Below are 18921 nucleotides of genomic sequence, written 5' to 3'. Positions count from 1 at the left end.
AGAAATAAAAATCCCTATCATCTATATCTCAATGGGTTCCATCTTTTCTTTTGTTCTTTTTTCTAATGCGGTTTTATAATCCCTGAGATAAGTAGTTCTGGCCCTAGAGTGTTATATATATTAGCGTCTGTAGCATGTATAAGGGACATGTTATCATACCTGTGTCTCTTTATAGGTGATTAATGCCCGGTGAGAGGGTGAAAGGGACCTATACCCCCGTCAGCAGCAGGAAAGGAACAAAGAGACAGGTAATTAATATTTATATTAATTACTGATAACAATCAGGCTAGATATAACATCTAGACCTGCAAAGATGTCATAGTCTCTACCTTATACATGAAGATATATGTGTTTTTAATAAGTATATCGTCTATAGACAGCTTCTTATATAACACAACTGTGTCTTAGGTACAGAGATTGGGAACATTTATGATTTCTAATATCTGTTTTTTATTTGTAGTAATCCCTTTTTCAATAGACTGACCGCAGATTTAAGACATAACTGTACTGTAAAGAAAAATCTATAAGTTAATGTAATAAATCACATACTATAACTGATTATTGCCATTTAAAACTATGAAAAATACATTATGTTGATTATAAAACAGAAATACAGAATGGAAACAACCGTCTGTGGCTCAAGCTCGACTGCCCCTTTCTTTGAGTGGCCCCTCAATGTTGTGGAAACGGGTGGAGGACATTGTCTCCATTAGAATGGGTCCCCCTACGATGCTTCGGCTGTTGATCTGAAGTGCATTCTGTGCTTTGGAACCTCGGGGGCAAACTGTATTTCTGTTATTAATTTTTAGTTTAGCAATTCCCACCGCAACATGGTTAACCTCTATCCGAAATTTCTGCACAAAATTGATAACAGACATTCCAAGAAATATTTTGCCAAATAAAAATATATAAAATATTGATGAAATTGATGAATAATAATAACAACAAAAATAACAGTTTTTGATTAAAAAACAAAAAAACTAAAATAATTTATAAAATATTTTGCTCCTGCCCCCTTCCCCCAAAAATAAAAAAACATATATTACCCTTAAAATTTATGAATAAAGAAACAAAAAATAACACATACCCCAAACATTACAAACACAAACCCCCCAAAAACCTAACAATAGTCTCTGTCAGTATTATCCTGGGAGGGATAATACACTGCACTGCAATAGAAATAAAAATCCCTATCATCTATATCTCAATGGGTTCCATCTTTTCTTTTGTTCTTTTTTCTAATGCGGTTTTATAATCCCTGAGACAAGTAGTTCTGGCCCTAGAGTGTTAGATATATTAGCGTCTGTAGCATGTATAAGGGACATGTTATCATACCTGTGTCTTTTTATAGGTGATTGAGGCCCGGTGAGAGGGTGAAAGGGACCTATACCCCCGTCAGCTGCAGGAAAGGAACAAAGAGACAGGTAATTAATATTTATATTAATTACTGATAACAATCAGGCTAGATACAACATTTAAACCTGCAAAGATGTCATAGTCTCTACCTTATACATGAAGATATATGTGTTTTTAATAAGTATATCGTCTATAGACAGCTTCTTATATAACACAACCATGTCTCAGGTACAGAGATCAGGAACATTTATGATTTCTAATATCTGTTTTTTATTTGTAGTAATCCCTTTTTCAATAGACCTACCGTAGATTTAAGACATAACTGTACTGTAAAGAAAAATCTATAAGTTAATGTAATAAATCCCATACTATAACTGATTATTGCCATTTAAAACTATGAAAAATACATTATGTTGATTATAAAACAGAAATACAGAATGGAGACAACCATCTGTGGCTCAAGCTCGACTGCCCATTTCTTTGAGTGGCCCCTCAATGTTCTGGAAACGGGTGGAGGACATTGTCTCCATTAGAATGGGTCCCCCTAAGATGCTTCGGCTGTTGATCTGAAGTGCATTCTGTGCTTTGGAATCTCGGGGGCAAACTGTATTTCTGTTATTAATTTTTAGTTTAGCAATTCCCACCGCAACATGGTTAACCTCTATCCTAAATTTCTGCACAAAATTGATAAAAGACATTCCAAAAAATATTTTGCCAAATAAAAATATATAAAATATTGATGAAGTTGATGAATAATAATAACAACAAAAATAACAGTTTTTGATTAAAAAACAAATAAAAAATTATACTTTATCAAATATTTTGCTCCTGCCCCCTTCCCCAAAAATAAAAAAACATATATTACCCTTAAAATTTATGAATAAAGAAACAAAAAATAACACATACCCCAAACATTGCAAACACAAAACCCCCAAAAACCTAACAATAGTGTCTGTCAACATCATCCTGGGAGGGATAATACACTGCACTACAATAGAAATAAAAATCCCTATCATCTATATCTCAATGGGTTCCATCTTTTCTTTTGTTCTTTTTTCTAATGCGGTTTTATAATCCCTGAGACAAGTAGTTCTGGCCCTAGAGTGTTATATATATTAGCGTCTGTAGCATGTATAAGGGACATGTTATCATACCTGTGTCTTTTTATAGGTGATTAATGCCCGGTGAGAGGGTGAAAGGGACCTATACCCCCGTCAGCTGCAGGAAAGGAACAAAGAGACAGGTAATTAATATTTATATTAATTACTGATAACAATCAGGCTAGATATAACATCTAGACCTGCAGAGATGTCATAGTCTCTACCTTATACATGAAGATATATGTGTTTTAATAAGTATATCGTCTATAGACAGCTTCTTATATAACACAACTGTTTCTCAGGTACAGAGATTGGGAACATTTATGATTTCTAATATCTGTTTTTTATTTGTAGTAATCCCTTTTTCAATAGACTGACCGCAGATTTAAGACATAACTGTACTGTAAAGAAAAATCTATAAGTTAATGTAATAAATCACATACTATAACTGATTATTGCCATTTAAAACTATGAAAAATACATTATGTTGATTATAAAACAGAAATACAGAATGGAGACAACCGTCTGTGGCTCAAGCTCGACTGCCCATTTCTTTGAGTGGCCCCTCAATGTTCTGGAAACGGGTGGAGGACATTGTCTCCATTAGAATGGGTCCCCCTAAGATGCTTCGGCTGTTGATCTGAAGTGCATTCTGTGCTTTGGAATCTCGGGGGCAAACTGTATTTCTGTTATTAATTTTTAGTTTAGCAATTCCCACCGCAACATGGTTAACCTCTATCCTAAATTTCTGCACAAAATTGATAAAAGACATTCCAAAAAATATTTTGCCAAATAAAAATATATAAAATATTGATGAAGTTGATGAATAATAATAACAACAAAAATAACAGTTTTTGATTAAAAAACAAATAAAAAATTATACTTTATCAAATATTTTGCTCCTGCCCCCTTCCCCAAAAATAAAAAAACATATATTACCCTTAAAATTTATGAATAAAGAAACAAAAAATAACACATACCCCAAACATTGCAAACACAAAACCCCCAAAAACCTAACAATAGTGTCTGTCAACATCATCCTGGGAGGGATAATACACTGCACTACAATAGAAATAAAAATCCCTATCATCTATATCTCAATGGGTTCCATCTTTTCTTTTGTTCTTTTTTCTAATGCGGTTTTATAATCCCTGAGACAAGTAGTTCTGGCCCTAGAGTGTTATATATATTAGCGTCTGTAGCATGTATAAGGGACATGTTATCATACCTGTGTCTTTTTATAGGTGATTAATGCCCGGTGAGAGGGTGAAAGGGACCTATACCCCCGTCAGCTGCAGGAAAGGAACAAAGAGACAGGTAATTAATATTTATATTAATTACTGATAACAATCAGGCTAGATATAACATCTAGACCTGCAGAGATGTCATAGTCTCTACCTTATACATGAAGATATATGTGTTTTAATAAGTATATCGTCTATAGACAGCTTCTTATATAACACAACTGTTTCTCAGGTACAGAGATTGGGAACATTTATGATTTCTAATATCTGTTTTTTATTTGTAGTAATCCCTTTTTCAATAGACTGACCGCAGATTTAAGACATAACTGTACTGTAAAGAAAAATCTATAAGTTAATGTAATAAATCACATACTATAACTGATTATTGCCATTTAAAACTATGAAAAATACATTATGTTGATTATAAAACAGAAATACAGAATGGAAACAACCGTCTGTGGCTCAAGCTCGACTGCCCCTTTCTTTGAGTGGCCCCTCAATGTTGTGGAAACGGGTGGAGGACATTGTCTCCATTAGAATGGGTCCCCCTACGATGCTTTGGCTGTTGATCTGAAGTGCATTCTGTGCTTTGGAACCTCGGGGGCAAACTGTATTTCTGTTATTAATTTTTAGTTTAGCAATTCCCACCGCAACATGGTTAACCTCTATCCTAAATTTCTGCACAAAATTGATAACAGACATTCCAAGAAATATTTTGCCAAATAAAAATATATAAAATATTGATGAAATTGATGAATAATAATAACAGCAAAAATAACAGTTTTTGATTAAAAAACAAAAAAACTAAAATAATTTATAAAATATTTTGCTCCTGCCCCCTTCCCCCAAAAATAAAAAAAACATATATTACCCTTAAAATTTATGAATAAAGAAACAAAAAATAACACATACCCCAAACATTACAAACACAAAACCCCCAAAAACCTAACAATAGTCTCTGTCAACATCATCCTGGGAGGGATAATACACTGCACTGCAATAGAAATATAAATCCCTATCATCTATATCTCAATGGGTTCCATCTTTTCTTTTGTTCTTTTTTCTAATGCGGTTTTATAATCCCTGAGACAAGTAGTTCTGGCCCTAGAGTGTTAGATATATTAGCGTCTGTAGCATGTATAAGGGACATGTTATCATACCTGTGTCTTTTTATAGGTGATTGATTCCCGGTGAGAGGGTGAAAGGGACCTATACCCCCGTCAGCTGCAGGAAAGGAACAAAGAGACAGGTAATTAATATTTATATTAATTACTGATAACAATCAGGCTAGATACAACATCTAAACCTGCAAAGATGTCATAGTCTCTACCTTATACATGAAGATATATGTGTTTTTAATAAGTATATCGTCTATAGACAGCTTCTTATATAACACAACCATGTCTCAGGTACAGAGATTAGGAACATTTATGATTTCTAATATCTGTTTTTTATTTGTAGTAATCCCTTTTTCAATAGACTGACCGCAAATTTAAGACATAACTGTACTGTAAAGAAAAATCTATAAGTTAATGTAATAAATCACATATTATAACTGATTATTGCCATTTAAAACTATGAAAAATACATTATGTTGATTATAAAACAGAAATACAGAATGGAGACAACCGTCTGTGGCTCAAGCTCGACTGCCCATTTCTTTGAGTGGCCCCTCAATGTTCTGGAAACGGGTGGAGGACATTGTCTCCATTAGAATGGGTCCCCCTAAGATGCTTCGGCTGTTGATCTGAAGTGCATTCTGTGCTTTGGAATCTCGGGGGCAAACTGTATTTCTGTTATTAATTTTTAGTTTAGCAATTCCCACCGCAACATGGTTAACCTCTATCCTAAATTTCTGCACAAAATTGATAAAAGACATTCCAAGAAATATTTTGCCAAATAAAAATATATAAAATATTGATGAAGTTGATGAATAATAATAACAACAAAAATAACAGTTTTTGATTAAAAAACAAATAAACAATAATAATTTATCAAATATTTTGCTCCTGCCCCCTTCCCCAAAAATAAAAAAACATATATTACCCTTAAAATTTATGAATAAAGAAACAAAAAATAACACATACCCCAAACATTGCAAACACAAAACCCCCAAAAACCTAACAATAGTCTCTGTCAACATCATCCTGGGAGGGATAATACACTGCACTACAATAGAAATAAAAATCCCTATCATCTATACCTCAATGGGTTCCATCTTTTCTTTTGTTCTTTTTTCTAATGCGGTTTTATAATCCCTGAGACAAGTAGTTCTGGCCCTAGAGTGTTATATATATTAGCGTCTGTAGCATGTATAAGGGACATGTTATCATACCTGTGTCTTTTTATAGGTGATTAATGCCCGGTGAGAGGGTGAAAGGGACCTATACCCCCGTCAGCTGCAGGAAAGGAACAAAGAGACAGGTCATTAATATTTATATTGATTACTGATAACAATCAGGCTAGATATAACATCTATACCTGCAGAGATGTCATAGTCTCTACCTTATACATTAAGATATATGTGTTTTTAATAAGTATATCGTCTATAGACAGCTTCTTATATAACACAACTGTGTCTCAGGTACAGAGATTAGGAACATTTATGTTTTCTAATATCTGTTTTTTATTTGTAGTCATCCCTTTTTCAATAGACTGACCGCAGATTTAAGACATAACTGTACTGTAAAGAAAAATCTATAAGTTAATGTAATAAATCACATACTATAACTGATTATTGCCATTTAAAACTATGAAAAATACATTATGTTGATTATAAAACAGAAATACAGAATGGAAACAACCGTCTGTGGCTCAAGCTCGACTGCCCCTTTCTTTGAGTGGCCACTCAATGTTGTGGAAACGGGTGGAGGACATTGTCTCCATTAGAATGGGTCCCCTTACGATGCTTCGGCTGTTGATCTGAAGTGCATTCTGTGCTTTGGAACCTCGGGGGCAAACTGTATTTCTGTTATTAATTTTTAGTTTAGCAATTCCCGACGCAACATGGTTAACCTCTATCCGAAATTTCTGCACAAAATTGATAACAGACATTCCAAGAAATATTTTGCCATATAAAAATATATAAAATATTGATGAAATTGATGAATAATAATAATAACAACAAAAATAACAGTTTTTGATTAAAAAACAAAAAAACTAAAATAATTTATAAAATATTTTGCTCCTGCCCCCTTCCCCCAAAAATAAAAAAACATATATTACCCTTAAAATTTATGAATAAAGAAACAAAAAAATAACACATACCCCAAACATTGCAAACACAAAACCCCCAAAAACCTAACAATAGTCTCTGTCAACATCATCCTGGGAGGGATAATACACTGCACTGCAATAGAAATAAAAATCCCTATCATCTATATCTCAATGGGTTCCATCTTTTCTTTTGTTCTTTTTTCTAATGCGGTTTTATAATCCCTGAGACAAGTAGTTCTGGCCCTAGAGTGTTATATATATTAGCGTCTGTAGCATGTATAAGGGACATGTTATCATACCTGTGTCTTTTTATAGGTGATTGATGCCCGGTGAGAGGGTGAAAGGGACCTATACCCCCGTCAGCTGCAGGAAAGGAACAAAGAGACAGGTAATTAATATTTATATTAATTACTGATAACAATCAGGCTAGATACAACATCTAAACCTGCAAAGATGTCATAGTCTCTAACAAAAAATAACACATACCCCAAACATTGCAAACACAAAACGCCCAAAAACCTAACAATAGTATTTGTCAACACAGGGGCGGACACAGACAGCAGAGGGCCCCTGTGCAAAGAATGTGCCTGCCCCCCCCCCACCACCACCAGCACTGTGCCCCCTCATGTACCTAGACCCCACCGGAGTGCCTCCACTTACCCCGCCCGTGTAGTGTCGCCACTTGCCTTGTCCACCACAGGTGGATGGAACGGCTCCTGAGGTGGGCTCCGGGTGGCCCCTGTCCCTCTCAGTGTGCGGACCAGGCCCCATGAGTACTCCCCTGAGTCAGTCTGACCCTTATCTAGCTGGCAGGCAGAGGGCAGTGCTCCCCTTTACACTCGCACCCCTTGACTTAGTACGACACCCCTTGGCACCCCCTGGTTCCTTGGCTCCTTAGTAATAGAAGTGACTTACAGGCAGGGCCAGACTGGGACCAAAAATGGGCCCAGGCATTTTAAAATAAACAACCCATTTTTATAGTGGGGGTCTGACTCATGGGACCCCCACCAATCACCTTGGTTCAAGTGGCTGCCCAGATGTTGGAAAGCTGCAACTCCCATCATGTCTGAAGTGACTACAGCTGATGGGACAGTCAGGAGACTACACAATGATATCAGTGACTACATCTCTGATGGGACAGTTAGGAAAATACACAATGATATCACTGACCTGAGTGACGTCTTTTCTGTTGTCTTTATTTTTTTTCTTCATCTGGTCCAGACACCAGGATTTCTTCCATCTTCTCTGCAGAGTCTGACACCTGGACATCATTGGTTCCTTAATTTGTCAGTAGATCCTCATCCTCTGTATGATGACAATAATCATTATAACCTTGCCAAATACTGTACCACCTGAATATAATACTGCCAACCACTGTACCCCCTGAATAATGCCAACCACTGTACCCCTGAATATAATACTGCTAACCACTGTACCCCTGAATATAATACTGCCAAATACTGTACCCCTGAATATAATACTGCCAACCACTGTACTCTATTAATATAATACTGCCAACCACTGTACTCCATTAATATAATACTGCCAACCACTGTACTCCATGAATATAATACTGCCAAATACTGTACCAACCACTGAATCATCCCATACACCCCACGCACTCCATCCTCAGTCTCCTCATCACCCCATATACCCCACACACCCCATCCTCAGTCTCCTCATCACCCCATACACCCCACACACCCCATCCTCAGTCTCCTCATCACCCCATGCACTCCATCCTCAGTCTCCTCATCACCCCACGCACCCCATCCTCAGTCTCATCATCACCACATGCACTCCATCCTCAGTCTCCTCATCACCCCATACACCCCATGCACTCCATCCTCAGTCTCCTCATCACCCCATGCACTCCATCCTCAGTCTCCTCATCACCCCATGCACTCCATCCTCAGTCTCCTCATCACCCCATACACCCCATGCACTCCATCCTCAGTCTCCTCATCACCCCATGCACTCCATCCTCAGTCTCCTCATCACCCCCATACACCCCACGCACTCCATCCTCAGTCTCCTCATCACCCCATATACCTTAAGCACCTCATCATTATTACACAGCTGACACACCCACATCAGGGCTGCCGTCAGAAATGTTGGGGCCCCTTACACAGGTCAAGGCCTCCTTCAACCCCTCCCCGCCCCCAAGTAATTTTTAGATTGCATATACTTATCAATGCTGTGCCATAGCACAGAATTGATCAGTGTTATTGGCGCTACCTTACTACAGGCTGTTGAAGCTTTCTGCACTAAAAGATGCACAGATCAGACGAGCCGGAGGCAGATAGGTACCCTCCGCTGAGTTGATCGGGACACCACAATTTTGCTGTGGTCCTGATCAGCTCCTCTGGGCTATCTGGCAACCTATTTTCATACTTTTAGATGCTGCAATGAACTTTGATTGTGGCATCTAATGTGGTTAATGCTGGACATCACCCTGATTGGTGAACTCTGGCATTAGCCACATGTCCCAGCTCTAACCAACCGGTTATGAAGCACAGAGCTGGAGGGGGACAGGACGTACATTTACACCCTGCAACCTTAAGGAAATACACATATACAGCCTCATATGCGTACACAGCCTCTATATACTCATACACAGCGCCAATACACACATATAGTCATGGCCGTAAATGTTGGCACCCCTGAAATTTTTCTATAAAATTCTCACAGAACAGGATTGCAGTAACACATGTTTTGCTATACACATGTTTATTCCCTTTGTGTGTATTGGAACTAACCCCCAAAAAAGGGAGGAAAAAAGCAAATTGGACATAATGTCATACTTTAATGTCACAAATTATTGGAACCCTTTCAAAATTGTGGATAAATAAGATTGTTTCAAGCATGTGATGTTCCTTTAAACTCACCTGGGGCAAGTAACAGGTGTGGGCAATATCAAAATCACACCTGAAAGCAGATAAAAAGGAGAGAAGTTCACTTAGTCTTTGCATTGTGTGTCTGTGTGTGCCACACTAAGCATGGACAACAGAAAGAGGAGAAGAACTGTCTGAGGACTTGAGAACCAAAATCGTGGAAAAATATCAACAATCTAAAGGTTACAAATCCATCTCCAGAGATCTAGATTTTCCTTTGTCCACAGTGCGCAACATTATCAAGAAGTTTACAACCCATGGCACTGTAGATAATCTCCCTGGGCATGGATGGAAGAGAAAAATTAATTAAAGGTGTAAACGCAGGATAGTCCGGATGGTGGATAAGCAGACCCAGACAAGTTCCAAAGATATTCAAGCTGTCCTGCAGGCTCAGGGAGCATCAGAGTCAGCGCGAACTATCAGTCGACATTTAAATGAAATGAAACGCTATGGAGGGGACCCAGGAGGACCCCACTGCTGACACTGAGACATAAAAAAGCAAGACTACATTTTGCCAAAATGAACTTGATTAACCAAAATCCTTCTGGGAAAACGTCTTGTGGACAGATGAGACCAAGATAGAGCTTTTTGGTTAAGCACATCATTCTACTGTTTACCGAAAACGGAATGAGGCCTACAAAGAAAAGAGCACAGTACCTACAGTGACATATGGTGGAGGTCAATGATGTTTTGGGGTTGTTTTGCTGCCTCTGGCACTGGGGGCCTTGAATGTGTACAAGACATCATGAAATCTGAGGATTATCAACAGATTTTGGGTCGCACTGTACAGCCCAGTGTCAGAAAGCTGGGTCTGCGTCCGAGATCTTGGGTCTTCCAGCAGGACAATGACCCCAAACATACGTCAAAAAGCCCCCAGAAATTGATGGCAACAAAGCGCTGGAGAGTTCTGAAGTGGCCAGCAATGAGTCCAGATCTAAATATCATTGAACACCTGTGGAGAGATCCTTAAATTACTGTTGGGAAAAGGCGCCTCTTCCAATAAGAGACCTGGAGCAGTTTGCAAAGGAAGAGTGGTCCAACACTCCGGCTGTGAGGTGTAAGAAGCTTATTGATGGTTATAGGAAGACACTGATTTCAGTTATTTTTTCCAAAGGGTGTGCGACCAAATATTAAGTTAAGGGTGCCAATAATTTTGTCCAGACCATTTTTGGAGTTTGGTGTGACATTATGTCCAATTTGCTTTTTTTCCTCCCTTTTTTGGTTTAGTTCTAATACACACAAAGGGAATAAACATGTGTATAGCAAAACATGTGTTACTGCAATCCTTTTCTGTGAGAAATACTTATTTTTCTTGAAAAATTTCAGGGGTGCCAACATTTACCATTATGACTGTATATGGCACTGAATACATAATCTGAGACTTTAAAACCTCACTTTTAATACTTCTTCTAAAAACCATATATCAAAAAAGAAAGTGAATAGAACTGTATTTATACATATCTGCATCTATTTCCGGCCACCATCTTAGTAGCCATATTAATACTTGCCACCTGTTCACACCGACCATATATGCACACTTGCCTGAGTGAACTTCCAATTTTCAACATCAATGTGTTAGTCTTATATACAATCATGTGTTCCATGTCCATCGCAGGAATCCTTGTCAGTTATTTTATGTATTTGCATGTATTCAGAATTAGTAGTGTTAGTTTTGTAGTCACACTCATTATTAGTATATTATTGAGAGTTTTAGCACACTCCAAAACATCAATGCATAAATCCTCTCTCTGGCAGACTACATTCTCAGTCTCTTACTGCATGCTATCAAATGAATGGCATTTAACCCATAGAGTGCATACAACATAACTGTTCTGATGGCGGCCATAACACATACACACACACTACCCCTATATACACACACACATGGCCATCATACACAGCTTCTATATGCACATACACTGCCTCTATATACACACATGCATCATAAATATATACACTGCCTCTATATACACACACAGCCATCATACACACATACACAGCTGCTATATGCACACACTGCCCCTTTATACACACATGGCCATCATACACATACACAGCTTCTATATGCATATACACTGCCACTATATAGACACACACTGCCATCATACACACATATCAGCCACTATACACAAACACTGCCACTATATAGACACACACGGCCATCATACACACATATACAGCCACTATATACACATACACTGCCACTATATATACACACACTGCCATCATACACACATATACAGCCACTATACACATACACTGCCACTATATAGACACACACTGCCATCATACACACATATACAGCCACTATATACACATACACTGCCACTATATAGACACACACTGCCCCTTTATACATACATGGCCATCATACACAAACACAGCTTCTATATGCATATACACTGCCACTATATAGACACACACTGCCATCATACACACATGGCCATAAATAAATACACTGCCTCTATATACACACACTGCCCCTGTATACACACATGGCCATCATACACATACACAGCTTCTATATACACATACACAGCTTCTATATAAACATACACAGCTTCTATATACACGTATACAGCTTCTATATACACACACTGCCCATTTATACACACACATGGCCATCATACACATACACAGCTTCTATATATACATAGACAGCTTCTATATACACATACACAGCTTCTATATAAACATACACAGCTTCTATATACACATAGACAGCCATCATACACACACACTTTGTCCCCATATACACACACACACACACACACACACACACACACACACACATACACAGCCATCATACACTGCCCCCATACAAGTAAGTACCTGTGTGCAGTGTAGTCTGCTGCTCCGCTCCTCTATTGCAGGCAGTGGGCAGGAAGAGGAGGAACACGTGATCTGACGTCACTGGCCAGCTGCTACTACAGGCCCTGCTGGTAACTGAGAGCCGCGCACAGGCATGTCTCATACCAACTGCAGCCCCTGACATTATAAAGTGACAGAGTGCTGCCCTCCGGACGGCGCTCCCTCTCGCTCCAGCCTCGCTGGCCAGTCTGGGCAACAGACAGGGCAGGGCTGGAACATAAGAAAAAAGAATATGATGTAGTCAGTCAGTGTACAGTAAGACTCCCCCCCCCCCAGCCGTCAGTGAGTGACAGTCACTCACTGACTCGCAAGAAAGAGTGTTGGGGCCAGTTGGGCCTCCCTGAGGGTCCGGGCCCCTTACTGGGGTACCGGTTGTACCCCCCTGATGACGGCACCTGGCCTGTCCGTCTCGCCCGGCCGGTTTAAAGGTAAATTACTGCTGTCAGCGGCAGGTCCGGGACCTGTTGCTGCAGCATTTAGTATGAAGTACTGGCAGGGGGCCCTGCAGGGGCCCAGACTGTGACTTGGGCCACTAGGTGGGCCCCCTAACACGCTGGGCCCCTGTGCAGCCGAACCGGCTGAACAAGTGATATGTCCGCCCCTGTGTCAACATCATCCTGGGAGGGATAATACACTGCACTACAATAGAAATAAAAATCCCTATCATCTATATCTCAATGGGTTCCATCTTTTCTTTTGTTCTTTTTTCTAATGCGGTTTTATAATCCCTGAGACAAGTAGTTCTGGCCCTAGAGTGTTATATATTAGCGTCTGTAGCATGTATAAGGGACATGTTATCATACCTGTGTCTTTTTATAGGTGAATAATGCCCGGTGAGAGGGTGAAAGGGACCTATACCCCCGTCAGCTGCAGGAAAGGAACAAAGAGACAGGTAATTAATATTTATATTAATTACTGATAAAAATCAGGCTAGATACAACATCTAAACCTGCAAAGATGTCATAGTCTCTACCTTATACATGAAGATATATGTGTTTTTAATAAGTACATCGTCTACAGACAGCTTTTTATATAACACAACCATGTCTCAGGTACAGAGATTAGGAACATTTATGATTTCTAATATCTGTTTTTATTTGTAGTAATCCCTTTTTCAATAGACTGACCGCAGATTTAAGACATAACTGTACTGTAAAGAAAAATCTATAAGTTAATGTAATAAATCACATACTATAACTGATTATTGCCATTTAAAACTATGAAAAATACATTATGTTGATTATAAAACAGAAATACAGAATGGAGACAACCATCTGTGGCTCAAGCTCGACTGCCCATTTCTTTGAGTGGCCCCTCAATGTTCTGGAAACGGGTGGAGGACATTGTCTCCATTAGAATGGGTCCCCCTACGATGCTTCGGCTGTTGATCTGAAGTGCATTCTGTGCTTTGGAATCTCGGGGGCAAACTGTATTTCTGTTATTAATTTTTAGTTTAGCAATTCCCACCGCAACATGGTTAACCTCTATCCTAAATTTCTGCACAAAATTGATAAAAGACATTCCAAGAAATATTTTGCCAAATAAAAATATATAAAATATTGATGATGTTGATGAATAATAATAACAACAAAAATAACAGTTTTTGATTAAAAAACAAATAAACAATAATAATTAATAAAATATTTTGCTCCTGCCCCCTTCCCCAAAAATAAAAAAACATATATTACCCTTAAAATTTATGAATAAAGAAACAAAAAATAACACTTACCCCAAACATTGCAAACACAAAACCCCAAAAAACCTAACAATAGTGTCTGTCAACATCATCCTGGGAGGGATAATACACTGCACGACAATAGAAATAAAAATCCCTATCATCTATATCTCAATGGGTTCCATCTTTTCTTTTGTTCTTTTTTCTAATGCGGTTTTATAATCCCTGAGACAAGTAGTTCTGGCCCTAGAGTGTTATATATATTAGCGTCTGTAGCATGTATAAGGTACATGTTATCATACCTGTGTCTTTTTATAGGTGATTGATGCCCGGTGAGAAGGTGAAAGTGACCTATACCCCCGTCAGCTGCAGGAAAGGAACCAAGAGACAGGTAATTAATATTTATATTAATTACTGATAACAATCAGGCTAGATATAACATCTAGACCTGCAGAGATGTCATAGTCTCTACCTTATACATGAAGATATATGTGTTTTTAATAAGTATATCGTCTATAGACAGCTTCTTATATAACACAACTGTGTCTCAGGTACAGAGATTGGGAACATTTATGATTTCTAATATCTGTTTTTTATTTGTAGTAATCCCTTTTTCAATAGACTGACCGCAGATTTAAGACATAACTGTACTGTAAAGAAAAATCTATAAGTTAATGTAATAAATCACATACTATAACTGATTATTGCCATTTAAAACTATGAAAAATACATTATGTTGATTATAAAACAGAAATACAGAATGGAGACAACCGTCTGTGGCTCAAGCTCGACTGCCCCTTTCTTTGAGTGGCCCCTTAATGTTGTGGAAACGGGTGGAGGACATTGTCTCCATTAGAATGGGTCCCCCTACGATGCTTCGGCTGTTGATCTGAAGTGCATTCTGTGCTTTGGAACCTCGGGGGCAAACTGTATTTCTGTTATTAATTTTTAGTTTAGCAATTCCCACCGCAACATGGTTAACCTCTATCCTAAATTTCTGCACAAAATTGATAACAGACATTCCAAGAAATATTTTACCAAATAAAAATATATAAAATATTGATGAAACTGATGAATAATAATAACAACAAAAATAACAGTTTTTGATTAAAAAACAAAAAAACTAAAATAATTTATAAAATATTTTGCTCCTGCCCCCTTCCCCCAAAAATAAAAAAACATATATTACCCTTAAAATTTATGAATAAAGAAACAAAAAATAACACATACCCCAAACATTACAAACACAAAACCCCCAAAAACCTAACAATAGTCTCTGTCAACATCATCCTGGGAGGGATAATACACTGCACTGCAATAGAAATATAAATCCCTATCATCTATATCTCAATGGGTTCCATCTTTTCTTTTGTTCTTTTTTCTAATGCGGTTTTATAATCGCTGAGACAAGTAGTTCTGGCCCTAGAGTGTTAGATATATTAGCGTCTGTAGCATGTATAAGGGACATGTTATCATACCTGTGTCTTTTTATAGGTGATTGATGCCCGGTGAGAGGGTGAAAGGGACCTATACCTCCGTCAGCTGCAGGAAAGGAACAAAGAGACAGGTAATTAATATTTATATTAATTACTGATAACAATCAGGCTAGATACAACATCTAAACCTGCAAAGATGTCATAGTCTCTACCTTATACATGAAGATATATGTGTTTTTAATAAGTATATCGTCTATAGACAGCTTCTTATATAACACAACCATGTCTCAGGTACAGAGATTAGGAACATTTATGATTTCTAATATCTGTTTTTTATTTGTAGTAATCCCTTTTTCAATAGACTGACCGCAAATTTAAGACATAACTGTACTGTAAAGAAAAATCTATAAGTTAATGTAATAAATCCCATACTATAACTGATTATTGCCATTTAAAACTATGAAAAATACATTATGTTGATTATAAAACAGAAATACAGAATGGAGACAACCGTCTGTGGCTCAAGCTCGACTGCCCATTTCTTTGAGTGGCCCCTCAATGTTCTGGAAACGGGTGGAGGACATTGTCTCCATTAGAATAGGTCCCCCTAAGATGCTTCGGCTGTTGATCTGAAGTGCATTCTGTGCTTTGGAATCTCGGGGGCAAACTGTATTTCTGTTATTAATTTTTAGTTTAGCAATTCCCACCGCAACATGGTTAACCTCTATCCTAAATTTCTGCACAAAATTGATAAAAGACATTCCAAGAAATATTTTGCCAAATAAAAATATATAAAATATTGATGAAGTTGATGAATAATAATAACAACAAAAATAACAGTTTTTTATTAAAAAACAAATAAACAATAATAATTTATCAAATATTTTGCTCCTGCCCCCTTCCCCAAAAATAAAAAAACATATATTACCCTTAAAATTTATAAATAAAGAAACAAAAAATAACACATACCCCAAACATTGCAAACACAAAACCCCCAAAAACCTAACAATAGTGTCTGTCAACATCATCCTGGGAGGGATAATACACTGCACTACAATAGAAATAAAAATCCCTATCATCTATATCTCAATGGGTTCCATCTTTTCTTTTGTTCTTTTTTCTAATGCGGTTTTATAATCCCTGAGACAAGTAGTTCTGGCCCTAGAGTGTTAGATATATTAGCGTCTGTAGCATGTATAAGGGACAAGTAATCATACCTGTGTCTTTTTATAGGTGATTGATGCCCGGTGAGAGGGTGAAAGGGACCTATACCCCCGTCAGCTGCAGGAAAGGAACAAAGAGACAGGTAATTAATATTTATATTAATTACTGATAACAATCAGGCTAGATACAACATCTAAACCTGCAAAGATGTCATAGTCTCTACCTTATACATGAAGATATATGTGTTTTTAATAAGTATATCGTCTATAGACAGCTTCTTATATAACACCACCATGTCTCAGGTACAGAGATTAGGAACATTTATGATTTCTAATATCTGTTTTTTATTTGTAGTAATCCCTTTTTCAATAGACCTACCGTAGATTTAAGACATAACTGTACTGTAAAGAAAAATCTATAAGTTAATGTAATAAATCACATACTATAACTGATTATTGCCATTTAAAACTATGAAAAATACATTATGTTGATTATAAAACAGAAATACAGAATGGAGACAACCGTCTGTGGCTCAAGCTCGACTGCCCATTTCTTTGAGTGGCCCCTCAATGTTCTGGAAACGGGTGGAGGACATTGTCTCCATTAGAATGGGTCCCCCTAAGATGCTTCGGCTGTTGATCTGAAGTGCATTCTGTGCTTTGGAATCTCGGGGGCAAACTGTATTTCTGTTATTAATTTTTAGTTTAGCAATTCCCACCGCAACATGGTTAACCTCTATCCTAAATTTCTGCACAAAATTGATAAAAGACATTCCAAGAAATATTTTGCCAAATAAAAATATATAAAATATTGATGAAGTTGATGAATAATAATAACAACAAAAATAACAGTTTTTTATTAAAAAACAAATAAACAATAATAATTTATCAAATATTTTGCTCCTGCCCCCTTCCCCAAAAATAAAAAAACATATATTACCCTTAAAATTTATAAATAAAGAAACAAAAAATAACACATACCCCAAACATTGCAAACACAAAACCCCCAAAAACCTAACAATAGTGTCTGTCAACATCATCCTGGGAGGGATAATACACTGCACTACAATAGAAATAAAAATCCCTATCATCTATATCTCAATGGGTTCCATCTTTTCTTTTGTTCTTTTTTCTAATGCGGTTTTATAATCCCTGAGACAAGTAGTTCTGGCCCTAGAGTGTTATATATATTAGCGTCTGTAGCATGTATAAGGGACATGTCATCATACCTGTGTCTTTTTATAGGTGATTAATGCCCGGTGAGAGGGTGAAAGGGACCTATACCCCCGTCAGCTGCAGGAAAGGAACAAAGAGACAGGTAATTAATATTTATATTAATTACTGATAACAATCAGGCTAGATATAACATCTAGACCTGCAGAGATGTCATAGTCTCTACCTTATACATGAAGATATATGTGTTTTTAATAAGTATATCGTCTATAGACAGCTTCTTATATAACACAACAATGTTTCAGGTACAGAGATTAGGAACATTTATGATTTCTAATATCTGTTTTTTATTTGTAGTAATCCCTTTTTCAATAGACTGACCTCAGATTTAAGACATAACTGTCCTGTAAAGAAAAATCTATAAGTTAATGTAATAAATCACATACTATAACTGATTATTGCCATTTAAAACTATGAAAAATACATTATGTTGATTATAAAACAGAAATACAGAATGGAGACAACCGTCTGTGGCTCAAGCTCGACTGCCCATTTCTTTGAGTGGCCCCTCAATGTTCTGGAAACGGGTGGAGGACATTGTCTCCATTAGAATGGGTCCCCCTATGATGCTTCGGCTGTTGATCTGAAGTGCATTCTGTGCTTTGGAATCTCGGGGGCAAACTGTATTTCTGTTATTAATTTTTAGTTTAGCAATTCCCACTGCAAAATGGTTAACCTCTATCCTAAATTTCTGCACAAAATTGATAACAGACATTCCAAGAAATATTTTGCC

This window comes from Hyla sarda, chromosome 3, assembly GCF_029499605.1.
Source record: "Hyla sarda isolate aHylSar1 chromosome 3, aHylSar1.hap1, whole genome shotgun sequence".
Taxonomy (NCBI): Eukaryota; Metazoa; Chordata; class Amphibia; order Anura; family Hylidae; genus Hyla; species Hyla sarda.
The sequence above is the reverse complement of the archived record's forward strand: the minus strand, read 5'-3'. Positions refer to the sequence as shown.